This window comes from Psammomys obesus, unplaced genomic scaffold, assembly GCF_907164565.1.
Source record: "Psammomys obesus unplaced genomic scaffold, mPsaObe1.curated_primary_1811, whole genome shotgun sequence".
In the NCBI taxonomy this organism is placed as follows: domain Eukaryota; kingdom Metazoa; phylum Chordata; class Mammalia; order Rodentia; family Muridae; genus Psammomys; species Psammomys obesus.
Window position 1 is genome coordinate 34,242 of NW_026596381.1, and position 8,820 is coordinate 43,061.

At 37.2% G+C, this 8,820-nt stretch overlaps 1 non-coding gene across 1 annotated transcript; it reads left to right on the top strand.

The window, feature by feature from the left end:
- The first annotated feature begins 8,510 nt into the window (after positions 1-8,510).
- LOC129669317 (U6 spliceosomal RNA) lies at positions 8,511-8,617 on the top strand. The gene has a single exon (XR_008719017.1). It is a non-coding gene; the product is annotated as a U6 spliceosomal RNA (small nuclear RNA).
- The last annotated feature ends 203 nt before the right edge of the window (positions 8,618-8,820 follow it).

An 8,820-nucleotide genomic window follows, 5' to 3' on the forward strand; every position in this document is an offset into this window, starting at 1 on the left:
CTATTCCTAATTGTCTGAGAAAGCGCCGGATTGATTTCCAAAGTGGTTGTACAAGTTTGCATTCCCACCAGCAATGGAAGGGTGTTCCCCATTCTCCACATCCTCTCCAGCATGCACTGTCAATTGATTTTTTGATCTTAGCCATTCTGATGGGTGGAAGGTGAAATCTTAGGGTTGTTTTGATTTGCATTTCACTGATGACTAAGGACGTTGAACCTTCTTTAAGTGTTTCTCTGCCATTCGATATATCTCTACAGAGAATTCTCTTTAGATTTTCAGTCCATTTTTATTGGATTACTTGATTTGTTGCTTTTTAACTTCTTTAGTTCTTTATATATTCTGGATATTAGCCCTCTGTCAGATATAGGCTTGGTGAAGATCCTTTTCCAGTCTTTAGGCTGTCATTTTGTTCTGAGGAGAGTGTCCTTAGCTTTACAGAAGCTTTTCAGTTTGGTGAGGTCCCACTTATTGATTGTTGCTCTTAGAGCCTGTGCTGTTGGTGTTCTGTTCAGGAAGTTGTCACCTGTGCCAATGAGTTCAAAGCTCTTCCCCACTCTTTTCGTCAAACTGATTTAGTGTGTCTGGTTTTATGTTGAGGTCTTTGATCTACTTGGACTTTAGTTTGGTGAAGGGTGATAAGTATGTATCTATTCGCATTTTTCTACATGCAGACATGCAGTTAGACCAGCACGATTTTTTGAAGATGCTATCTTTTTTCATTGTATGGTTTTGGAATCTTTTTTCAAAAATCAGGTGTCCATAAGAGTGTGGGTTTATTTCAGGGTCATATATTTGATTCCATTGATCCATCAGTCAGTTTCTATGCCATTACCATGCAATTTTTACTACTGTTGCTCTATAGTACAGCTTGAGATTAGGGAAAGAGATACCACCAGAGGATTTTTTATAGTAGAGGATTGTTTTATTGACTCTGGGTTTCTTGTTATTCCACATGAAGTTGAGAATTTTTCTTTCATGGTCTGTAAATAATTGTTGGTAATTTGGTGGGAGTTACATTGAATGTGTAGATTTCTCTTGGTAAGATAGCCATTTTTACTATGTTATTCCAAACCATGAGTTGGGAGATCTTTCCATGTTCTGATATCTTCTTCTATTTCTTTCTTCAGAGACTGGAATTTCTTTTTTCATACAAGTCTTTCACTTCCTTGGTTAGAGTCACACCAAGATACTTTGTGTCCTTTGTGGCTATTGTGAAGGGTGTTGTTTCTCTAATTTTGTTCTCAGCCCTTTTGTCTTTGGTATACAGGAGGGCTTCTGATTTTTTGAGTTAATTTTTTTATCCAGGCACTTTGCTGAAGGTGTTTATCAGCTGAAAGAGTTCACTGGTTGAATTTTTGTGGTCATTCATATATGCTGTCATATCATATGCAAATAGTGGTACTTTGACCTTAGTACTTTCCAATTTGTAACCCCTTGATCTCCTTTAGCTGTCTTATTATTCTAGCTAGGACTTTAGGTACTATGTTGAAGAGGTATGGAGAGAGTGGTCAGCCTTGTCTTGTCCCTGATTTCAGTGGGATTGATTTAAGTTTCTCTCCGTTCAGTTTGTTGTTGGCTATAGGCTTGTTATATATTGCCTTTACTTTGCTTATGCACGTACCTTGTATCCCTAATATCTCCAAGACTTTATACAGGAATGGGTGTTGGAGTTTGTCAAATGCTTTTTCGGCATCTTATGGTGGATTACGTTGATGTATTTCCATATATTGAACCACCCCTGCATGCCTAGGATGAAGCCTACTTGGCCACTTTGGATGATCTTTTATGTGTTCTAGGATTCTGTTTGCAAGTAATTTATTGAGTATTTTTGCATCAATGTTCATAAGAGAGATAGGTCTGAAGTTCTCCTTTTTTGTTGGGTCTCTTTTGTGGTTTGGGTGTCAGGGTGACTGTTGATTCATAGAATGAGTCTGGCAGTGTTCTTTCTGTTTCTATTTTTTTGAATAGTTTGATGAGAATTGGAGTTGGCTTTTCTTTGTATGTCTGGTAGAATTCTACACTGAAACCATCTGGCCTTGAGCTTTTATTGGAAGGGAGACTTTTGATGACTGTTTCTATTTTATTTACCTGATGTTGATTTAATTTTGGTAAATGGAATCTATCAAAAAAATTGTCCATTTCATTTAGATTTTTCCAACTTTTGTTGTTGATGTTGTTCATACATTGAAGTTTTATTGTGAAAATAATAGAACACAGTTCTCTGGGACTATTCAACAAACTTCTAATTGCTTCCTAAAGGAAGGAAAATACCCTTTTGCTATTCCCAGCTTTGAGAGAGTGCCTAAATCAGTTTTAAGTGTAGATATTAAAGAAACAATGCAGATGTTGGATTTTCCTAGGCCCTGTGTGACTTTCCCCCAATTCTTGATGCAAGCTGCATGGAAGTCATTTAATTTATTTAACCTTCAAATTTCACCTGTAACATCAGAAATTATGCATCTCTTTTTAGTTTTGGGGAGTAAGTGGTTTTTAAATGAGGCAAGCCCCAAGAAATTGGGAATTAAAGTTATTAAATTACTCTTGGAGAGTTATAAACTTGATATATAACGTTTCCCAGCAACATTTCACTAAGAACTTACAGTTCCTTTAGTGTACAGTGAAGCCTTACACGTAGGAATGCTGAGGTTTTACTCTACTTTCTCATACTTACCACTTTTTTCTTTTATTTATTAATTACACTTTATTCACTTTGTATCCCCCATAAATCCCTCCCTCCTCCCCTCCAAATCCCACCTTCCCTCCCCCTTCTCAATGCATGCCCCTCCCCAAGTCCACTGATAGGGGAGGTCTTCCTATCCTTCCTTCTGTTCCTAGTCTATCAGATCTCATCAGGAGTGGCTGCATTGTCTTCCTCTGTGACCTGGTAAGACTGCTACCCTCTCAGAAGGAGGTGACCAAAGAGCAGGCCACTCAGTTTATGTCAGAGGCAGTCCCTGTTCCCATTACTATACAACCCACTTGGACACTGAACTGCCATGGGCTACATCTGCGCAGGGGTTCTAGGTTATCTCCATGCATGGTACTTGGTTGAAGTATGAGTCTCAGGAAAGACCTCCATGCTCAGATTTTTGGTTCTGTTGTTCTCCTTGTAGAGCTCCTGTCCTCTCCAGATCCTACTATTTCCTACTTCTTTCATAAGATTCCATGCACTCTGCCCCAACAGTTGGCCATAAGTCTCAGCATCTGATTTGATAGTCTGCAGCGCAGAGCCTTTCAGAGGCCCTCTGTGGCAGGCTCCTAACATTTTTTCCTGTTTTCTTCTTCTGATGTCCATCCTCTTTGGCATATAGGCTTTTGTAGTAAGACCTAAAGATTGTTTGGTTTTACTCAGTGCCTGTTGTTATGTCCCCCTTTTCATTTCTGATTTTGCTAATTGGGATAGTTTCTCTATGTCTTTTAGTTAGTTTGGCTAAGGGTTTGTCTATCTTGTTGATTTTCTCAAAGAACCAGCTTTTGTTTTCATTGATTCTTTGACTAGTTTCGTTTGATTCTAATTTATTGATTTCAGCCCTGAGTTTGATGATTTCCAGCTGTTTCCTCCTCTTGGGTGTGTCTGCTTCTTCTTTTTCTAGGTCTTTCAGATGGGCCATTAAGTTGCTTGTATGAGATATTTTAAAATTCTTCTTGAAGATACTTAGTGATATGAATTATGCTCTTAGCACTGCTTTCATTGCGTTCCATAAGTTTGGGTATGTTGTGCCTTCATTTTTATTGAATTTTAGGAAGTCTTTCTTTTCTTTCTTTATTTCTTCCCTAACTTTGCTGTCATTGAATAGGGAGTTGTTCAGTTTCCATGTGTGTGTAGGCTTTTTGCTATTTCCGTTTTTGTTGAGGTCCATCTTTAGTCCACAGTGGTCAAATCGAATACAGGGGATTATTTCAATCTTCTTGCATCTGTTGAGGTTTGCTTTGTGACCAACTATATGATCTATTTTGAAGAGGGTTCCATGAGGTGCTGAAACTTCAGGAAAATGAGTTTAAAGCTATGCTTATCCAGTTATTAGAGGCACATAAAGAGGAAATGAACAAGCTCTCACAGAAATAAGCACACAAGTGGAGGCAGAGAAAGAGGAAATGAACAACATCCCTAGCCATCAGAGAGATGGAAATCAAAACGACCCTGAGATTTCACCTTACACCCATCATAATGGCTAAGACAAAAAACTTGAGAGACAACACATGCTGGAGAAGTTGTGGAGAAAGGGAAACCCTCCTCCATTGCTGGTGGGAATGTAAAGTTGTACAACCAGTATGGAAATCAAGCTGGCGCTTTCTCAGACAATCAGGTATACTGCTACCTCAAGATCCAGTTATACCACTCCTAGGCATATATCCAAAAGATGTTCAAGTACAGAACCAGGATATTTGCTCAACCATGTTTGTAGCAGCTTTATTCCTAATAGCCAAAACCTGGAAACAACGCAGATGTCCATCAATGAAGGAATGGATACAGAAATTGTGGTACTTTTACACAATGGAATACTACTCAGCAATTAAAAACAAGGAAATAATGAATTTTGCAGGCAAAGGGTGGGATCTAGAAAAAATCATCCTGAGTGAGATATCCCAGGAGCAGAAAGAGACACACAGTATATACTCACTTATAAGTGGGTACTAGACCTATAAGATAGGATAAACATACTAAAATCTGTACACCTAAAGAAGACAAACAAGACTGAGGACCAGGGGTAAGATGATCAATCCTCACTTAGAAAGACAATGGGGATGGACATTATAAGTAGGAGAAAAAAAGTAACAGGACAGTAGCCTACCACAGAAGGCACCTGAAAGACTCTACCTAGCAGTGTATCAAAGCAAATGCTGAGACCCATAACCAAGCCTTCGGCAGAGTGTAGGGAATCATATGAAGGAAGGAGGAGTTAGTATGACCTAGAGGGCTCAGGAGACCCACAAGGTCCAAATATATCTGGGCACAGGGGTCTTCTCTGAGATTGTTTTTCCAACCAAGAACCATGCATCGACATAACCTGTAACTCCTGCTCAGACCTAGCCCATGGTAGCTCAGTATTCAAGTGGGTTCCCTAGTAAGGGGACAGGAATTATTTCTAACATGAACTCAATGTCTGGTTCATTGAGCTTCCCCTCCTCCCCAAGGACGATCAGCCTTGCTAGGCCACAGATAAGGACATTGCAACCATTCTGAAGATACCTGATAAGCTAGAGCCAGATGGAAGGAGAGGACATCCCCTCTCAGTGGACTCAGAAGGGGGCAAGGAGGAGATGAGGGAGGGAGGGGAGGATAGGGAGGGAAAGAGGGAGAGGGCTACAGCTGGGATACAAGTGAATGTATAAAATTATTTAAAAATAAAAAATATTAAAAAAGAGGAAACGAACAAATCTCTCAAAGAAATATGTACAGAAATGGAGGCAAATAAAGAGGAAACAACCCAAGCTCTCAAAAAAATACAGGCAAATACAGCCAAACAAATAGAGGCACGAGTAGAGGCACAATTATTGGCATATAGAGAGGCTACGAACAACAACAACAACAACAACAACAAATAGAAGCCGTCATAGAAAGACAGCAACCCACATTCAAACAGATGAAGGAAATGGTGTAAGACATGAAAACAGAGTTAGAATCAAACACAAGAAAAACACAAACACAGAAATTCCTGGAGCTTGAAAACTTAGAGAAAAGATCAGGAATCACAAAGGTAAGCATCACCAACAGAATACAAGAGATGGAAGAAAGAATCTCAGGTGCTGAAGATACACTTGTAGAAATTGATACTTTTCTCAAAGAGAAAGTAAAATCGAAAATGTTCCAAACACAAAACATCCAAGAAATCAAGGACACCATGAAATGATAAAATCTAAGAATAATAGGAATAGATGAAAAAGAATATACCAGGCTCCAAGGTCTGGAAAATATTTTCAAGAAAATCAAACATGAAAATTTTCCCAACTTAAAGAAAGAGATGTCCATAAATGTACAAGAGGCCTACAGAAAACCAAATAGACTAGACCAGAAAAGAAACTCCTCATGTCAAATCATAATCAAAACGCTAAATCTACAGAACAAAGATATTAAAAGCAGCAAGGGAAAAAAGCTATGTAACATATAAAGAACAGCTATCAGAACCACACCAGACTTCTCAACAGAAACTATGAAAGCCAGAAGGGCTTGGGCAGTTGTCATGCTGAATTTATGGGACAACAGATGCCAACCCAGATTACTATACCCAGCAAAGCTTTCAGTCAATAGATGGAGAAAACAGAATTCTCAGTGACAAAACAAAACTTAAACAATATCTACACAGCAACCCAGCCCTACAGAAGATACTAGAAGGAAAAATACAATACAATGAAAAAAAAAACTACACCCAAGAAAACATAGGATACAATAAAAGAAACTAACATTCATTGGTCACTATTATCTATTGACATCAATGGACTCAACTCTACAATAAAAAGACAGACTAACAGAATGGTTACAGAAACAGGAGTCAACATTCTGCTGCATCCAAGAAACACACTTCTGCAACAAAGATAAACAACACCTCAGAGTAAAGGGCTGGAAAAAATCTTTTTCATTCAAACAGACCTAGAAAACAAGCTGGGGTAGCTATCCTAATATCTAATAAAATAGACTTTCAACCAAAATTAATCAAAAAAGATGAGGAGGGGTACTTCATTCTCATCCAAGGAAAAATCCACCATAATGACATCACAATTGTTTACATCTATGCCCCAAATACAAGAGCTCCTACATTTGTAAACAAATCGTTATTAAAGCTTAAATCACACATCGATCCCAACACCTAAATAGTGGAAGACTTCAACACTCCATTTTCACCAATGGACAGATCATCTAGACAGAAGCTAAGTAAGGAAATAAAGGCACTTACAGAGGTCTTAAATCAAATGGATCTAATAGATGTCTACAGAACTTTTCACAGGATATAAGTTAATCTCAGCACCTCACAGAATATTCTCCAAAATTGACCACATACTTGGTCACAAAGCAAGTCTCAACAGATTAAAAAAAAAAAAAAACATGAAATCACTCCCTGCATTTCTATCAGACCACCATAGATTAAATCTAGATATCAATACCAACAGTAAGCCAAAAAACTCATGAAAACTGAACAATTTCCTACTGAATGAAAAATGGATAGAGATAGAAATAAAAAGAAGTCAAAGACTTTCTGAAATTTAACAAAAATTAATACACAACATATCCAAACTTATGGTACACAACAAAAGTGGTACTAAGAAGAAAGTACAGAGCACTAAGTGTCTACATAAAAAATGGCAAGATCTCATATTAGCAACTTAATAGAATATCTGAAATCTCTAGAACAAACAAGAATTAAGCATAACTGATAGGACTAGATAACATAAATAATCAAACTGAAGGCTGAAATCAATAAAATAGAAACAAAGAGAACAATAAGAATAATCAATCAAAACCAATAGGTTCTTTGAGAAAAACAAGATATTCAAACCCTTGTACAAACTAGTTAAAAGAAACACACAGAGAGAGTATCCAAATTAACAAATTCAGAAATTAAAAGGGGGAAATGACAATAGACACTTAGGGAATTCTGAGAATCATGAGGACACATATTAAACACTTGTACACCTCAAAATTGAAAAACCTAAAAAAATAAATAAATTGCTTTCTCAATAGGTGACACTCATAAAAGTCAAATTAAGATCAGATAAGGTATTTAAATATGTCTATAACCCCTAGTGAAATAGAAATGATTAAAAGTCTCTCAACCAAAAAAGCTCAGGGACAGATGGTTTTATTACAAAATTCCACCAGACTTTCAAGAGTTAATGCCAATACTACATAAATTATTCCACATAATAGAAACACAAAGAACACTGTCCAATTCTTGAGGCCACCATTACTCAGAAAACCAAACCACATAAAGATTTAACAAAGAAAGATAATTACAGATCTATTTCCCTTATGAACATAGATAAAAAAATACTCCAGAAATTACTTGCAAATTAATCCAAGAGCATGTAATAAAGATCATCCACCATGATCAAGTGGGCTTCATCCCAGAGATGCAGGGATGGGTCAATATCTGAATATCAGTAAATGTAATCCACTGTATAAATAAACTGAATGAAAAAAAATTTCCACAATCATCTCAATAGATGCAAAAAAGGCCTTTGACAAAACACAACACCCCTTAATGAAAAAAGTCTTGGAGAGATTAGGGATACAAGGGACATATCTACATATAATAAAGGCAAGTTATAGCAAGGATATAGGCAATATTCAATTTCAGTGGAGAAAAACACCAAAAAAAATTCATTAAACTCAAGAATAAGACAATGTTGTCCATTGTCCCCGTATCTATTCATCATAGTACTTGAAGTTCTAGCTAGAGCAGAGAGACAACTGACAGATATCAAGGCGATAGATTGGAAGGGAAGAACTCATAGTATCATTATTTACAGGTGGTGTGGTGGTATACATAAATTATCTTAAAAATTCTACCAGGGTACTAGCTTTGGTAGCACATATACTAAAATTGGAACAATACATAAAAGATTAGCATGGCCCCTGAGGAAGGATGACACACAATTTCGTCAAGCATTCCATATTTTTAAGAAAACAAACACACACCAAACACACAATCACCACCAATTCCACAATAAATGGAACTAACAATCATTGGTCACTAATATCTATTAACATAAAAAGACACAGACTAACAGAATGGTTGCAGAAACAGGGTCCAACATTCTGCTGCATTCAAGAAACAAACCTCTGCTACAAAGACAGATACTGCCTCAGAGTAAAGGGCTGGA